The sequence below is a fragment of the Lethenteron reissneri genome, chromosome 72, assembly GCF_015708825.2.
Source record: "Lethenteron reissneri isolate LAM-NWPU_2019-01 chromosome 72, ASM1570882v1, whole genome shotgun sequence".
NCBI classification, from domain to species: Eukaryota; Metazoa; Chordata; class Hyperoartia; order Petromyzontiformes; family Petromyzontidae; genus Lethenteron; species Lethenteron reissneri.
The window spans coordinates 5,335,718-5,354,399 of record NC_083850.1 but is presented as its reverse complement, the minus strand read 5'-3'; the positions used below and the strand labels follow the sequence as shown (position 1 = coordinate 5,354,399).

General features: G+C 51.5%; 1 protein-coding gene and 1 pseudogene across 1 annotated transcript in view; one reads left to right on the top strand and one right to left on the bottom strand.

Moving 5' to 3' along the window:
- Window positions 1-18,682, top strand: part of LOC133361284 (zinc finger protein 239-like) — an 807,570-nt gene that overhangs the window by 661,571 nt on the left and 127,317 nt on the right. The gene's annotated exons all lie outside the window — the stretch shown is intronic.
- Window positions 1-18,682, bottom strand: part of LOC133361342 (oocyte zinc finger protein XlCOF6-like) — a 276,931-nt pseudogene that overhangs the window by 237,286 nt on the left and 20,963 nt on the right.

The window sequence follows — 18,682 nt, the reverse complement described above, 5'->3', positions numbered from 1 at the left end:
TACGTAATCAACCAGGCTATGCGTTAATTGTGTGTTGACCGACTCTCTGTGTTGTATTACATCACATTTCGATATTTTGCGAGGTTATTTAATTTTAGTGTGCCTTTCTCCTAATTTGCAAGCTTGCGTGCCGTGCCACGTCGTCATCTTACTAGAGTAGCAGCAGCACTTTGCCACTCATTGATATGCTAATTTTCTCTGCCCCCTCCCTCTCTCCGTCCCTGCCCCCCTCTCTATATTTAAGGGACCGTCACAGAAACGACCCCTCTCTTTGTGCCGATATGTGTCCTCTCTCTGTGTGTCCGTGTGATGTATGTCTGCTTGTATGTCTGTCTATAGTTTTCTAGTTAGATTTTTTGTTGCTATTTCTTCTTTTTTGCCTGATGATGATTGCTTGTGTTGCAATCGAAACGTCGTAATATGCTTTTATTTTAATTTATTATTTTATCTTTAGACGTGACTTAACCGAAAGAACCAAAGAATAATTCCTGCAGTCACGAAAGCTCCATAATTAAGATTGAACCACTTCTCCGGGGAAGTTTTAAGATTTTCTTTTTTCTCTCTCTGGCTATTTGTTCTCTCTCCTTGTCTCCTCTCTTTGGAAGTTTCACACTTAAACTCTAACTTAGCAATCTTTGAGATACGTAATCAACCAGGCTATGCGTTAATTGTGTGTTGACCGACTCTCTGTGTTGTATTACATCACATTTCGATATTTTGCGAGGTTATTTAATTTTAGTGTGCCTTTCTCCTAATTTGCAAGCTTGCGTGCCGTGCCACGTCGTCATCTTACTAGAGTAGCAGCAGCACTTTGCCACTCATTGATATGCTAATTTTCTCTGCCCCCTCCCTCTCTCCGTCCCTGCCCCCCTCTCTATATTTAAGGGACCGTCACAGAAACGACCCCTCTCTTTGTGCCGATATGTGTCCTCTCTCTGTGTGTCCGTGTGATGTCTGTCTGCTTGTATGTCTGTCTATAGTTTTCTAGTTAGATTTTTTGTTGCTATTTCTTCTTTTTTGCCTGATGATGATTGCTTGTGTTGCAATCGAAACGTCGTAATATGCTTTTATTTTAATTTATTATTTTATCTTTAGACGTGACTTAACCGAAAGAACCAAAGAATAATTCCTGCAGTCACGAAAGCTCCATAATTAAGATTGAACCACTTCTCCGGGGAAGTTTTAAGATTTTCTTTTTTCTCTCTCTGGCTATTTGTTCTCTCTCCTTGTCTCCTCTCTTTGGAAGTTTCACACTTAAACTCTAACTTAGCAATCTTTGAGATACGTAATCAACCAGGCTATGCGTTAATTGTGTGTTGACCGACTCTCTGTGTTGTATTACATCACATTTCGATATTTTGCGAGGTTATTTAATTTTAGTGTGCCTTTCTCCTAATTTGCAAGCTTGCGTGCCGTGCCACGTCGTCATCTTACTAGAGTAGCAGCAGCACTTTGCCACTCATTGATATGCTAATTTTCTCTGCCCCCTCCCTCTCTCCGTCCCTGCCCCCCTCTCTATATTTAAGGGACCGTCACAGAAACGACCCCTCTCTTTGTGCCGATATGTGTCCTCTCTCTGTGTGTCCGTGTGATGTCTGTCTGCTTGTATGTCTGTCTATAGTTTTCTAGTTAGATTTTTTGTTGATATTTCTTCTTTTTTGCCTGATGATGATTGCTTGTGTTGCAATCGAAACGTCGTAATATGCTTTTATTTTAATTTATTATTTTATCTTTAGACGTGACTTAACCGAAAGAACCAAAGAAGTTTATTACATTTCAAAGTGCATGGGATTGGCACTCCAAAACATGATAAATGTACAGTAACGCCAACTGCATCCGTAGCAAACATGATACGCGGACACATGCTGCATATTATACAACTTATGCCCTTACCAGCAGCAGCATGCACAACATCTGAATTACACAACCGAAGTAGACAGCAAGCCGTCCATGGAGACGTGATCAACGTCAATACATAATAATGGTAATAAGCCGGATAAACCAAAAATTACCCATTGTACCCATCAAACAGTCAGCTGGGTTGCCCCATGGGGGTATTGACCCATGGGCGAAACTGTAGGGGTGCGCTACGCAACTGGCCGTGGTCCCGGCAGGTGAAGCTGCCAGCTCAGTCCGCTAAGACTGACTGTATAGCGACCCCTGCCTACTCGTAGGGTGAAGTTGTTTGTCGACTCCACTAATCGCAGCACGCAGCACCCATTTTTGTTACATAAATAAACGTAATATTAGCGTAACTACCATTCACACACTTGCATATGAAGTACTCTTGAAGACGCTTGGACACCGTAGTAAGGCACACGTATTTATTTACACAATGTCGTACAGCACTGGAGGGGTGTATCGGCCCCCTCACCCGTATAACTGGGAATACACCTCTAGCTAGCCTTCCTACCCGAGTCCTCCACTAACGGGCTAGGGGAGGCTGTCTGGCCCGACACTGGTCAGTCGGGCTACGGTACCCGGAGTCCCAGAGGACTAACTCTGGTTCCGGGACCACGCCACTGGCTCCAGCCTGCGCTGCCCGTACAAGGGCGGCGTCCCAGGGGGAGTCCAGGGCCTATCTGGCCGGTCTTCCGTCTTCCCTTAATTACTCTAAGACTGAACCCCGAGCTCTCTGGCTGATCCCTTTTTATACCCCCCTAGAGGATCGAAACCCCCCTCACGCCGTCCGGTGCGGACGTCGTTGCGGGCACCACCCCGTGTACTCACGGAGTCCCCGCCCACTGTGTTTGTTATCCGTTAGCTCCTATGCAAACAGCCCTACACAAACAGCCCCTCTGTAACAGCCCTACATCACCCCCCCCCTGTACAGCTCGCAGCCGTCCCGGCTGCAACAACTTCAATAAAGGTTAATTAACCCCTGGATCCCCGCGTGTGCCTCAAAAAAACGTTTTTGACGATAACATGAAGGGAACAACAACAACAACAACAACAACAACAAAACCCACAAACCCCGAAGGGAACAATCCGACGCACCCCCCCTGAATAAATACGAATTCCGTAAGAGCGACGTATATACAGGTTTAGCAGGGAACCCCTAGCACACATGCAACACAACAAAAATGTGGCAGGAGCTCCCCACCGACGCAGCACCCCGCAACCGTACACAAGAGAATTAAGTGTTCTTCCAATGCATCATAAGAGTCTGCGCATTTTTGCGCGCGTCCTTGCTGCAGGCCCGTCACACGGGGCAACCCCGGATGGCGGACCAGCCGGTGGCAGTTGTTCATTCCGTATTGAGTCCGCGTTTGACGTCGCGAGACCCTCGGCATCCCTCGCAGTGGTAGGTGGGTGCGAGCCCGTCAATCCCGGTGCACCTGTGGGCGGGACAGCCGGCGACACGTCAGGCGAGGGCAGCAAGGACGGACCCTTTGAGTCGGCCGACCCCCCACATGTTTGGCCACGCGTGTGTGGAGTGGGGCCTCGCACCGCAACGAATGGTTTTAGTCTCGAGGGGTGCACAAACCACCGGCGCTTCCCCCATTTGATGCGAACACACTGAGGCCGCAGAACCTCGACCACCTCTACAGGACCCCTCCACGGCCGCGCCAGTTTAGGGGATGTTGCGAGTGGTACCTGGGGGCAGTGCAGCCATGCCCTGTCCCCCGGCTTCCACTGCAGCACGTGCTCGCGACCCAGTCTGAGGCGCTCATTTGCTTTTTGACGCTGTTCTGAATTTAGCATGGCAGCATCCCGTGCCTCAGTCAATTTTTCAAGGTTGAATTTGACATGGTCAATTAATTTTGTTTTACCCAGTGGTGTGGGGATCTGCAGCTGCGCCCGAATGGGTGGGTCAGGGTCGCGCCCATACATGAGGAAGAATGGTGAAAATCCCGTTGCAGCATGGGGGGCCAATCTGTATGCTGCCAAGACCCCTTGGATTTTCAAGTCCCAATCAGTCTGTGAGTCCGAAACCTGCTGTGATAACATAGACGAGATGGTGCGATGCAGACGCTCGACCATCCCGTCAGTTTGCGGGTGATAGGGGGAAGTACAAATCTTTTTCGTTCCTAGGAGCTCACAAACCTGTTGGAGGAGTTTTCCGGAAAAATTTCTACCTGAGACATCCCTTGTCATGCCTTGCCAAAAGAAATCACGCTGGAGCAAGGCGAGGGTCTTTTGGGTACCCAGGTGGAGGAGGCGCTCATGAGCAGCCCACACCACCCTACCCCGTAAGCCCGAAGGGACCACCAGCCGGTGTCGGTGGGATTTTCCGTCCCAGTGCAACAGCAACCCCGCGTGCATTTCCCATGCGTCGGCATCACCCGATCCCCGCCCTGCCTCCCCGGCGCGACGACGCAACGCGAGGAGGGAGGTATCCTCCATCTGGAGGCGCCCCCATTCCTGAATGTGCAAACCCAGCAGGGAATCTTTCCCTTGTTGTTCAATAGAATTCGGAACAACTGTCCCGCCGTCGGCGGCGGCCGCAAGGCCCGGAACCGACACGTCCCCTGCTGGCTTGCAACGTCCCGACCCCAGGAGGCACGCACATTCCGAGGTGGTTGGCATGCGCGACAGAGCGTCCGCGTTGGTGTGGCGAACGCCCTTACGGTATGTGGTGTCGAAATCAAAATCCTGGAGGATCTCCAACCATCGGGACAATTGTCCCGATGGCTGTTGAACTCGCAGGGCGTACTGCAGTGCCGCATGATCTGTGCGGACGGTGAAACGCCGACCGTACAGATATGGGCGATACTGTTGGATGAAATAGACAATTGCCAACAGTTCTCTGCGGGTGACACAATATCTTTGCTCTGCTTGAGACAACACCCGACTGCCGTACGCAACCACCCGTTCGACGCCGTCAACCACCTGGGAAAGCACGCCCCCAATACCCGTGTTGCTCGCATCGGTGTCGAGCAGAAACGGCTTTGAAAAATCAGGGTAGATCAAGGGAGGAGCTTTTACCAGGGCGTCCCGAAGGGAGCAAAAAGCAGCCTCCTCCTCTTGACCCCAGTGGAACCGAACCCCTTTTGATGTTAATGCGTGTAGGGGTTTGGCAATTGTTGCAAAGTCGGCGACGAACCGTCTGTAATATGACGCGAAGCCGACGAAACTCCTGACCTCTCCCACCGAGGTGGGAGTCGGCCAGGAGCTGACACACTGCGTTTTGGCGGGATCGGTAGCAATACCCGAGCGCCCTACGATGTGGCCCAAATAACGCACGGAATCGCGTAATAAATGACACTTTTGGGGCTTGAACTTCAAATTAGCAGCCCGCATCTTTAGGAAAACCGCCCGCAACCTCTGGAGATGTTCGTCAAAAGTTTTAGCGAAGACAATAACATCATCCAAATAAATCAGGCACGACTCCCATTGCAATCCAGCCAAAACCAATTCCATCAAACGTTGGAAGGTTGCCGGCGCTGAGTGTAAGCCCATCGGCAACCGGTTGAATTGGAACAGGCCGTGCGGTGTACGGAAAGCAGTTTTAGGTTTCGATTCATCATCCAGAGGAAGCTGCCAGAATCCCGAAAGTAAATCCAGCGTGGAGAAGAATCGCGCTCCCGCCAAGGCGTCCAGCGATTCGTCCATCCGTGGGAGCGGGTATGCGTCGGCAACCGAAATTTTGTTAAGGCGCCGAAAATCAACGCAAAACCGCAACGAGCCGTCCTGCTTTTTAACCAGGACGATCGGCGCTCCCCAAGGGCTGGTAGAGGGAGAAATAATGTCGGCGGCTAACATGTCATCAACAGCCAATTTGACATGGTCCTTTTCGGCGGGACTCAACCGAAACGGATTTTGGCGAATTGGCGCGCTGTCACCCGTGTCAATATGGTGACGCAGCAGATGAGTACAACCCAAATCGTATTTATTCCGACTAAAAACGTCGGAAAATTCCTGCAGTAGCGATCTAAGCTGTTGGCGCTCTGAATTTGACAGGTCCGTCGATCCCGCACAAAGCGCGTCGAGCCACCCGTCATCGCTGTCCGAATGTGGGTGCAGTCGGGCGGCGGTGCCGACATGATTCGCAACCGGTTCCTCGCAGGGCATCGGCGTCGCGTGCGCAAGCACCGTCCCTCGAGGAACTACAACAGGTTGCGATCCCACATTGAGGACCGCGATGAAAGGGTCCCCATCTCCCCTCACGACGGTCAGGGCCGGAATCAAATGCGGTCCACTAACCCCGGCCCTAGACGGTCCCAACAGGATTCCCTGGGCCCCGATGCCCTCTGCGAAGAGCCGACGAAGTCTTAGAGGCACTAACATCTGAGCTCCCGGCGGCACACGAACCGTTTCAACGACGGACGCTGGTATAGTTACGAACGCCGTCCGAATCACAGAAGGGGAGGGTAAAAACGCCATGCGCCGTCCCGACGGGAGCTCAATGCATCCCTGGTCTATTAAAATACGGATCGGCATTTTACCCAAGAAGTCCGTCCCCAGCAGGCACGGAACCGCCAGCGAGGAGGAAACAAAAATCGGGCCTGATAATTTGATATCCCCGATACAAATTTGCGCTCGAATCTGTCCAATGATGCCAAGGGAGCCCCCGTTCGCCGCATAGAATGGGACATTAACTGGCAGTAAGGGACGGCTTTGGACAGGTAAAATGTTGTAAATCAATTCGGAAATAATGGTCGCCGATGCCCCCGTGTCAACCAGGATGCGTACCTCAACCCCGTCAATATGTCCCACGACGGCCGACGACCCTGACGATGCGGCCACAACGCGATGGGCCAACGCGGACCACTGCCCGGGCTCGATTCGAGTCCCCACAGTGGTACGCGCCGGCCCGTCGCGATGCAACGTCGTCCCCCCATTCGTTGCGATGCGAGAGTGTGCGACAGGTGTGTGTGTTGGCCAAACATGTGTGGTGTCGCGACTCGCCGGATCATGTTGATGGAGCTTGGGAGGAGGAGGAGGCCCGGCGTCCTGGCGAGGCGTCGTCCCGCGCTGTCGGGGAGAGCGGCACCCCGAGGCGACATGGCCCCGGACGCCGCAGTTGAAGCAGCGCGGGAGCGCCGGCGGCGATGACGGACGGTCGAAGCGGCTCGACCCATCCCGGCCCGGCCGTGCTCCCGTCCCCTGCTGCCGACGATGGTTGACGGCGAAGACCTCCTCCGCCGGGAGGGTGGCTGCTGCCACCGCACGCCCAGCCGCTGCCCTGCTGGCCTTCCGCCGCTGCGACAGCAGGTTGGCGTGGAGGAGTCGCGCCGCTTGTAGAGAAGTCATCTCTGTATCCTCCTGTGCCACGACGGCGATGTCCAGGTCGTCTGCCAGCAGGAGGATTTTCTCAGTCACCATGGCGTCGACCCCGTCCTCGTCCATGCGAGGAAAGGCTGTCTTGGCCAACGCCAGGAGACTTGTTCTGTATGCCAGCGGCGACTCCTTCGCGCCCCGCTGGCGGTCGTAGAACTGCTGCCTACACTCCGCGGAAGGCCCGTAGACCCCGGCCAGCAGCTGCAGCGCCATCGGTAGCGTAGAGCGCTTCTCCTTCGGCGCTGATGTGAGGGCGGTGAGCGCGTCGCCGTCGAGGAGCGCCGGCAGCGCGCAGAGAGCTTCAGCATCTGTCCATTTGGCCATTTCTTGGTGGGCGAGGAAGCGTCTCTGGAAGCCGCCCCAGTCGCCCTCTGCGCCCACAAATTCTTTAAGCGGAGGCAGTCTTTGGTGCAGCGCAGCGGTTGCCGTGGAGTCCCGCGGGCTGCTGTCTCCCCGACTCGGCTGTGTCTCGGCGCGAACGGCAGATGGTATCGCCTGTCGCAGCCTTGATGACGCGCCCTCCTCCGTCGTTGACGCGGCAGCCCCAGCGCGGCCGATGTCGGACCCGAGGTTAAGGTTGGCCACGCCCCTAGCGGTCGCCGCGTTGATGGCGGGAAATTCAAAGTTTGAATCTTCGGAAATGGCGGGAAGGCGCTCCAGACGCCGGCTCCCCTCGCCCCGCGGTGGACCACCAGCCCCCAGCCGCGTGATGTTTTCCAGGGTGGCGGCAGCGGCGTAGAGCAGTTCAGCCAGCCTCTCGTGAGCCAGCCTCAGCTCGTCTGTCCACGGCTCCTCTTCATGCCGACGCTCCGGTAAAAACGCGTCCGGCCCCGGCTGCACGTTGTCTTGTTGAGCCATCTCGGGCTCGACAATTTCGGCGGCGTCTTCCATTTGTTGTACTTTGGCCCGAGCTGATTGGCGCGTGTCCATGTTCGTGGTTCTTCTGACGCCAGATGAAGTACTCTTGAAGACGCTTGGACACCGTAGTAAGGCACACGTATTTATTTACACAATGTCGTACAGCACTGGAGGGGTGTATCGGCCCCCTCACCCGTATAACTGGGAATACACCTCTAGCTAGCCTTCCTACCCGAGTCCTCCACTAACGGGCTAGGGGAGGCTGTCTGGCCCGACACTGGTCAGTCGGGCTACGGTACCCGGAGTCCCAGAGGACTAACTCTGGTTCCGGGACCACGCCACTGGCTCCAGCCTGCGCTGCCCTTACAAGGGCGGCGTCCCAGGGGGAGTCCAGGGCCTATCTGGCCGGTCTTCCGTCTTCCCTTAATTACTCTAAGACTGAACCCCGAGCTCTCTGGCTCATCCCTTTTTATACCCCCCTAGAGGATCGAAACCCCCCTCACGCCGTCCGGTGCGGACGTCGTTGCGGGCACCACCCCGTGTACTCACGGAGTCCCCGCCCACTGTGTTTGTTATCCGTTAGCTCCTATGCAAACAGCCCTACACAAACAGCCCCTCTGTATCAGCCCTACACATACACACGACACTCACACAGCGCAGGGTGTGCGCCCACAGTGCACTGCAGCACTGCGGCGCAGACCTTGGCAAACTTATGCTATCGCTCTCTTCCGGGCGTGTTAATTATTTATTTTTATCGAATCAAAGTGAGCTGTGGCTTTTTGCCGGCTGTTTTATTTTCATCGAATCAGAGCGAGCTGTTTGGGCGGGTCCGTAAATAAATTAACGTCCAGATACGCACGCAGACGACCAAACCAGCGTAGTTGTTTAAGATGTATGTAAATTATCTGTTCAATCGAACTGGGGGTCGGATATGTGAACTGTGGGGGGTACAGGGCAAGAATCAAATTTTAGAATAACAATATGTCGCATTAGCATTTACTGTGTTTGAATGTATGTTATGTGCAAATGCAAATCGTTAGTCGTAAATGCGAGGGAGGTGTTATGAGGTGCACGTTTAATCCACTGTTAACATTTATTTTAGCATCATATTTAAGGACACTGTTGTTGATAATAATTGGTCTGGACATGGCACGTGCCTTGTTCTACTCGATCAACGAAAATTAGTACAATGTCGGTCATACAGGAGTGTGATTTCATTCATGAGTAGTATTCACAGAGCCCCGATGACACTAACCTACCTAAAGTTATGGTTAAACAAAGTAATCTTGAGCGACTTAATTCTCAGCTCAGACATGATCATCGCAATCATTTCCAAAGACGTGTGGGGTCCTGCGAGAGCAGGTCTCGACAACAAACAGCTGGGCAGCAGAATCGGAAGTAGCTGCGTCGCCCTCGAAATGTGATGTTTCTGCTGTTGTTGCTGCTGTTGTTGCTGCTGTAGTTGCTTCTGTTGCTGTTGTAGTGACATAAGAAGGGAGGGGCTGCTGGGGGCTCTGGGATCCCAGGCGAGTCCAGACGCTTAAGCCTCTGGGCGCCAGGCGTTGGGTTCCCAGGCGCTTAAGCCTTTTTGGCGCCGCCAACGGGGGGGGGGGGGGCTGTGTGTGCTCTGTGGGATGTCTGGTGGCGCACACGGCCCCACCCCTCGTTGGACCAGGCATAAAAGGAGAGCTCCCTGGACAATCAGGGCCCAGTTGTAACTCAAGACCCACGACCAGCCATCTGAAGAACCTGGGATGCTGTGAGAGCCAGCGCTAGGACTCTGGAACTCCCGACTCTACGACCTTTTGAGGGCGAGTTCCGGAGCATAGCCAGAGAAGATTATCTAGGCTGTGTAGCTAGGCTGTGTACCTAGGCTGTAACAGAGTATCAGGACTGTTGGAGAGTTGTATTGTAATAAAGAAGTTACCTCTACAAGTGTCTCCGGAACTCATTACATTTGGCGTCAGAAGTGGCAATGGAGACAAGAAGTAAGCCACGTACCTTCAGTCATGACGGCGATGTCGAAGAACAAGCAGCGATGGGGCGGCCAACGCCGGCCGACAGCGACGCTTCACCGCCGGCCGACAACAACGCCGCACCGCCGGCTGAGCAGCTGTCTGCTCCGCCGACCGTCCCCTCTCCAGCGTCGGGAGCAGGTATGGAGGAGGCGCTGCTTCGCCTCGCAGAGCTGCTCTGCGCCACCGCCTCCCTCCTGGGCAAGATGCGGTGCTCGCGGGCGATGGCGGGAGGGAGAGAGGAGGCGCGGCGCTCGCCCGAGCCCGCCGCCGCCGCCGCCGTCACAAACATGGTGGACGCCGCCGCCATTCCCGCCACCGGCGTCCTCCCCACGGATGTGAGGGATACTTCCGGGAATGACATCACTTCCACCGGAGGAGCAGTGACCGCTGGGAGCGACGTCACTTCCGGGCCCAGCGTGGACCAACCCGGAGACGCCGCGTCATCAGCGCTGCGACTTTCACTGCCGGACGACAGCTGGCTTCAACCTAGCATACCGCGTCATCAGCGCTGCGACCGGACAGTGAGGGCGCCATTCTTACTGTAACCGGCGCCGGGGCCGGCACATGGACCGACACGCTGGTCGCCGCCTTTGCTGCTCTGGCCAAAGGTTGGAGGTCGGGAGACCAGGCCCCTGACATTTCGTACATTTACGCGCTCCGGATTAATGATTTTTTTGTTGACATTTTCTTCGTTGTCGTCAGGGAGTCGTGACTGTTGTTGTGTAAACTGTGTGGAGCTTCGCTCGTGAGTGTTGTCAATGTGTGTGCGAAACTTTGCTTGTGATTGTTAACAATGTATGGTTTGTATTGAGCTTTGTTCGTGATTGTTAATGTATAGCTTGTGCTGTCATTGTTAACGATGTATATACTGCATGGGGCATTTATCTTCAGATGGTGACAATGGCCCAGCGGGTGTTGCGTGTCTAACACGAGAGTTGTGGTCCCGACATGCTATGGCTGACTGCTTGACCTGACAGCCCGGAGATAGACACTCCGTGGCATGTCTAGCCTAGTGGGCTGTGTGCTCACATGGCTCGGAGAGTGTGGTCCCGTCATGCTATGGCTGACGGCTTGACCTGACAGCCCGGAGATTGAAACACTCCGTGGCATGTCTAGCCTAGTGGGCTGTGTGCTCACAGGGCTCGGAGAGGGTGGTCCCGTCATGGAATCGCTGACGGCTTGACCTGACGGCCCGGAGGTTGAGACCCTCCGTGGTACGTCTGGAGCAGTAGGCTTGCCCTGACGGCCCGGAGATTGAAACACTCCGAGGCGCGTTGAAACAGTGGGCTGGAGATTCGTGGTGTTCAGGTGTAGTTGTCCCGTTACGTTGGGACTGTATCCCTCAGTTGTTAGGGTGCATGTTGTGCAGGGAGTGAACAATGGGTCGTCTCAGATCGGTCGGTACAGCTATATGCTGCGATGCGAGTCTTGGAGAGAGGTTGGGTCTCAGATCGGTCGGTACAGCTATATGCTGCGATGCGAGTCTTGGAGAGAGATTGGGTCTCAGATCGGTCGGTACAGCTATATGCTGCGATGCGAGTCTTGGAGAGAGACTGGGTTGAAGTCCCCCCCCAATATGGCCGACGTGCGCGGTTTTAGGATGGAGACGCCACGTTGGAAAGGCGGGGGGTGCAAACGGTTGACATGTAATGTCGGTGGTGGTCCTCATTGAGGGCTGCTGGGACGCAAGCACGGGATGCCTTGGAGATGCGGTTCGCGCGTGCGGCCACCATTTATGGACAGGAGCAGGCAGATTTATTTTGGTTGTGTCATGTAAATTTTATATATATATTTAAAAATGTAGATGCTGGAGCAGCCCTGAAGTGCGACTTCTTTGCCCAGTACATGGGTCGGACCTGAAGTACGACTTCTCGACCCGGGACGTAGACAGACGTCCGGATAAGTGTGTGTAGAGGGATGCTCGACATGTTGGTCTTCGCCTTCTCTCCACCTGACTGATGGGAGGCTGGCAGAGTGGTGTGGATCCCTGCCATCCATGCGGTGGTTGTGTGATTTCGGTTCGATTACCGGTGTTGGTTGTGCATCCAACGCGTCGGAATCTGTATATTTGTTGTTGTTAATTCCCCGTTTTCTATGCGGATCCCGAGGAGGGCTAGGTGTGCCGCGGGTCGTTTGTTCACGTGTCATTGCTTCACCTTTTTGTTGATTGATGCTTGTATATAGTGTAAAGTTGTACAGGTTGGTTATGGTATTTATGGTTGCTTTCTTGTTCTCTTTTCTTTTCCTGTTGAGGCTCGCGTATTTTTTTTCTCTCTCTCCCTTTCGTTAATTTAAACTTTCTAATTATTGACAGCCGGGTCGGCTGGAGACTACGTAGAGGGGGGTGATGTAGTGACATAAGAAGGGAGGGGCTGCTGGGGGCTCTGGGACCCTGGGTGGGCCAGGCGCTTAAGCCTCTTGGCACCAGGCGTTAGGTTCCCAGGCGGGTCCAGACGCTTAAGCCTCTGGGCGCCAGGCGTTGGGTTCTCAGGCGCTTAAGCCTCTTGGCGCCGCCAACGGGGGGGGGGGGCTGTGTGTGCTCTGTGGGATGTCTGGTGGCGCACACGGCCCCACCCCTCGTTGGACCAGGCATAAAAGGGGAGCTCCCTGGACGATCAAGGCCCAGTCGTAGCTCAAGACCCAAGACCAGCCATCGGAGGACCCTGGGACGCTGTGAGAGCCAGTGGTGGGACTCTGGAACTCCCGACTCTACGACCTTGTGAGGGCGAGTTCCAGAGCGTAGCCAGAGTAGAGTATCTAGGCTGTGTACCTAGGCTGTGTACCTAGGCTGTGTACCTAGGCTGTAACAGAGTATCAGGAGTGTTGGACTGTTGGAGAGTGTTGGGTTGTAATAAACAAGTTACCTCTACAAGTGTCTCCGGAACCCATTGCACTTCTAATGATACCTCCGTTTATATGGTTAGAATTTAAAACACTAGTTTATAATCGTTTAATGTTTAGTGTTATGGTTTATAGTATTACAGTTCACATGTTATAAAGTACAGTTTATCCCCGACATACTTCGGGATTAGGGACTGTTACGTTGATGAACGATTAACTACGGGGATCTTTCCCCTCAAGGAACACGTGTTAATCGTGTAGACGGCCAAGATGCTGTCGGTTAAGGGCACACTTGTGTGACGGAGATCCTCCACCTGAAAATCTATTAATAATGTTTTGCTGGGAACATTATAAAATAAAGAACGGACAAACATTTGTTAAAAATACGTTTTTTATTCATCTGCAATAATTTTTACGTCAAAACTCGAAGGCAATATTTATTATGTCCTATGTTCACATATTTCCAGTACAATGCAAACCATTTCCGTTCCAGGAATACCAAAGCGTTAAAGTATCATTCCCCATGATTTCCGTATTAGTTCACCACATTTGTACACTGTGCGTCTATGTTGAAGTCAAGGCCATATATCCAACGAACGCATCATCTATGTACATCCTGGAATCGGCTATCTAAAGTCCAATCAAAAAAAGCTATATACTTGAAAACTAAAACGTTTAAAATGTTGAGTAAAGATGTACCTACAGACGCATTTCCAAGCTCAACAGGAACACCAAACGACTACAATTCAACCCTCTCACAGCCAGTGCTCATCACACCACTTCGACAAGTAATCCGATAACATTACAAACCACCACTGTGCACGTAATTAAACTCACAAAAACTGTAAAACTAAAATGGTCAAAATTACACACAAAAGTACTCGATACGGCTTAAAAGATATAACCACATGACGTAATATTTTTTCAGTCACCCCGAGCTCTCTGGTTGACTCTCGAGCCACTCCATTACATCCAGCCATCTCTCGGGATCCAACTGCATGGGATCGAAGGTGGAATTATCTTCAGGACTCATTGGAGCACCTTGAATTTCAGCTTTTGATTTCAGTTTCCTATCATTGTGGACCTTCTGGTGCCTGTTCATGGTTGATGACCGTGCAAATGCCTTCCCACACACAGGGCACAAGAATGGCTTCTCGCCCATGTGTGTTCTCCGATGACTCTGAAGATGTGACGAGTGTGCAAACGTCTTCCCACACACAGGGCACAGGAATGGCTTCTCGCCCGTATGTGTTCTCTGATGACTCTGAAGAGTTGATGACTGTGCAAACGTCTTCCCACACACAGGGCACAGGAATGGCTTCTCGCCCGTGTGTGTTCTCTGGTGACTCTGAAGATGTGATGACTGTGCAAATGTCTTCCCACACACAGGGCACAGGAATGGCTTCTCGCCCGTGTGTGTTCTCTGGTGACTCTGAAGATGTGATGACCGTGCAAATGCCTTCCCACACACAGAACACAGGAACGGCCTCTCGCCCGTGTGTGTTCTCTGGTGACTTTGAAGAGTTGATGGCCTTGAAAAAGCCTTCCCACACACAGAGCAATTGAATTGCTTCTTGCCTCCGTGTGCGTGGGGCTGTGGAGAGCGTCTCTGCTCCATGTGAGCGTAGTAACAGCAGCGGTGTTATCGAGTCAAAAGTACGCTATCGGCCGCAAGGATGTTTAGCGTTGAGTTTTGGATTTTGCTAACTGCTAAAACAAGAACGACACTCGCGTCTAACCGAGGCACAAAAAAATCCCACTAATTTGACGACGAACACGTTTAAGAGTTTATCCGCGAAAATAGACACTTACTTGGAGATTCACGGTATTTCGATGTCTGGAACCCGTCTGAAGATGTCGCCACGAACTCTCCCGACGCAAAGTCGCCTAAGTGTCGACACAGCAATTGTGCTCGCCAGGCTGCGTTGTCTCGTGGTTGAAGGGCGATCAGCAGAGCGACGAGTCGAGCGTCCAACCTCATCAAGTTCCCTCTCGAAATGGCATTGAGCTCTGCTTCTGAGCCGCCTTATAACTCCCCCCCTAGGATCCAATCCTTTGTCTTTCAGGATATTTGCATTCGATTGTTAATTTTGGAATGCACAATCCGCATGTCTATTAACATACCGAAGGGTAATGTGCCCATTGTGCATCATACATGAATATGTAAGTGCATCTCAGTGTGTAATTGTGCGCTTATTTTGAATATATGGAAAAACACGTTCCCCATGCCCTCCATTGTCCTCGATTTAAAGTGAATGCAGCCCCGTGGCGTTGCCAAAAATCGCCGAGCTTCGGGAGTGAGCACGTACAGACGCGTAGTGACCACACTTGCAATACAATCACTCTAACATCAGTAACCAAAATCCGATCTGGTATATGGTCTCCGCTTGGTCTGGTTTGTATCTTCATAACTCCAGAGACAAACAGCGAGGCATGGTTCGGCCAGCCACCACCTCGTTTGCCTCAGTGACTTTAATAGCTGCTCTCAAACAACACTATGACCAATAGTGGGTTACAAGCTAGGGTGTTAAGCGGACAATCAGTCGATTTGGTCAAGGCGTATGGGATAATACACACCTCTTTATTATCCCATAAATACAACATACAGCAGCGGGATGGCTGCCTTGTTGGGGAGATGTCGTTTGGGTAAGGTGCTGTCACTGGAGTTAGGCGATGTGACTGGGTTATCACACGGATTCCGAAAAGCATCGGAGACGATACGATCCACTGCGCTCCATCTCCCCACATGGATAACGACATTCTCATTTTTTAAAAAAATGAATAGAAATGTTTAAATACGTTTTTTAAATCATGTGTATTGTATAAATGTTATAACGTGTGATTGTTATACTCTTTAAATGTGTGTATATACTGTAAATAGCTAATCAATTCCATTGATACGACACATTCATCCAACAGTGGACAGTGTGATTCTAATACAACTAGTGGGATTCGAATAATTGTAATTCGATTCTAACTCCGCCCCGATCGGACCGATCCAGCAGGACGTCGGCTGCGCCTTCCCGGACCTGAACGACGAGCAGCTGAGACAGACCCAGCAGCGAGATCCCGATCTGGCGGCGGTGGAGGCGGCACTGCGGGAGGAAAAGAGCGCCCTACCAGGACCGTGGAGCGGTTTGTATGGCCGGTTGTGTGTGCAGAACGGGGTGGTACGGGAGTTAACCGAGGCCGGCCAGCCGGGGTGCATCTGTGTTCCTGCCCAGGTGCGACCCCAGCTGCTCGGTAACTAACCATGCCTATTACGCGGACCCGCGGTGGAGGGGAATCCTCGAGCGACGGCTCCCACACCATGGGTGAGGAACCCAGCAGCGGTTCGCATAGCAGCGGGGGGGCGAGTGATGATGTTAGCCCGGCCGTTAGCATTGTCGAGGGAGGGATCTCGGGGGCCAGCGACCCACACACTTGTTTTAGCAGTTAACAAAATCCAAAACTCAACGCTAAACATCCTTGCAACCGATAGCGTACTTTTGACTCGATAACACCGCTGCTGTTACTACGCGCACATGGAGCAGAGACGCTCTCCACAGCCCCACGCACACGGAGACAAGAAGCCATTCAATTGCTCTGTATGTGGGATGGCATTTTCATGGCCATCATATCTTAAGAGACACCAGAGAACACACACGGGCGAGAAGCCATTCCTGTGCCCTGTGTGTAGGAAGACATTTACACACTCATCAACTCTTCAGAGTTTGCATGGTACTGGAAATGTGTGAACATAGGACATAATAAATATTCCCTTCGAGTTTTGACGTAAAAATGATTGCAGATGAATAAAAACGTATTTTTAACAAATGTTTGTCCGATCTTTATTTTATAATGTTCCTATGTTAAGAAAATTTCAGGTGGAGGCAGCATCTTAGCTGCCTCCACCTGTTCCTTGAGGGGAAAGGTCCCCGTAGTTAATCGTTCATCAACGTACCAGTCACTAATCCCGAAGTATGTCGGGGATAAACTGTACTTTATAACATGTAAACTGTAATACGGCACCAACCAGGCGAGTAAATGAAGAGCAGAGCCCGAATCTGAAGCCGCCACCCGAACATCAGCAGCAGTCGATAGCGTGATTCTAATAGGACCACGTTGTTATTATCATAATTTAATGCGATCAAAACCGCGCACCTCCCATTTTGCATTTACGACTCGCGATATGCATCTACATATAACATACATCCTAGTTCAGTGTAATTCTAATACGACCATAGTGTAATTCTAATCATTTTAATCCGATCCTAATCCCCCAGTTCGCATATCCGACCCCCGGTTCGCATGTCCAACGGACATACATATCACATACATACGACCATATTATGTACGTATGTAATATGCATACATATGTGCAAGTGTGATTCTATTACGATCACATTGCGATTATAATACTTCTAATGATATTCAAATATTGATTTGAAGCTTTTGTGACTGCAGGAATTAATACTCGTTGGTTCTTTCGGTAAAGTCACGTAGGTAGAAATAAAATAAATCACGTTTCGGACGAAACACAAGCGCACGTCTTCAGGTGAGAATCGCGATATCCGCGATGTCTGCTGCGAGCAGCACGATGTCTGCTGCAGACATCGTTTCGGGCGCTTGTGTTGCGTCCGAAACGTCGTGATTTATTTTGTTTTATTTCTACCTACGTGACTTTACAGAAAGAACCAAAGAGTATATATATTCTAATACCGTCCCTCCGTTTACGGTCTTATAAATTATATTTTAAAAACTAGTTTATATTCGTTTAATGTTTAATGTTATCTTTAAAGCGTTACAGTTTACATGTTTTAGAGTACAAGTGATCTCCAGTATACTTCAGAATTAGGGAACGGAACGTTGCTAAACTATTTATAACGGGGACCTTTCCCCTCTAGGAACACATGTTGATGGTGGAGACAGCCAAGACGTTGCCGGTTAAGGTCAGACTTGTGTTGCTGCTGCTGCAGTTGCTGCTGCAGTTGCTGCTGCAGTTGCTGCTGCTGCTGCAGTTGCTGCTGCTGCAGTTGCTGCTGCAGTTGCTGCTGCAGTTGCTGCTGCTGCTGCAGTTGCTGCTGCTGCAGTTGCTGCAGTTGCTGCTGCATTTCCTGTTACAGTTGCTCCTGCAGTTGCTGCTGCAGTTGCTGCTGCAGTTGCAGCTGCTGCAGTTGCTGCTGTTGCAGTTGCTGCTGCTGCAGTTGCTGCTGCTGCAGTTGCTGCTGCTGCAGTTGCTGCTGCTGCAGTTGCTGCTGTGGCTGCTGCTGCAGTTGCTGCTGCTGCAGTTGCTGCTGCTGTAGTTGTTGCTGCTGCAGTTGCTGCTGCTGCAGTTGCTGCTGCTGCTGCAGTTGTTGCTGCTGCAGTTGCTGCTGATTATGCAGTTGCTTCTGCTGCTGCTGTTGCTGCTGCAGTTGCTGCTGTTGCTTCTGCTGCTGCTGCTGCTGTTGTTGCTGCTTAATATGCTTCAGTTCCAGTGGTGTTCCGTGATGGGATAACAAACTTTGATCAAATACTTTTATCAAACGAGTCATTACAATCGTAACGATTCATAATTTCACGGGCTAATATTGGGTTTGTGCGATTATTTAACATATTCATACTGAATATTGTTATTTGATTACATTGAATTGGAACATTCATCCCGCAGTGGACAGCTTGATCCTAATACCACCAAAGTGTCATTCAAGTAATTTTAATCCCATCCTGATCCTGCACCTTCCGTTTCACATATCACACCCTTGGTTCGCACGTCCATA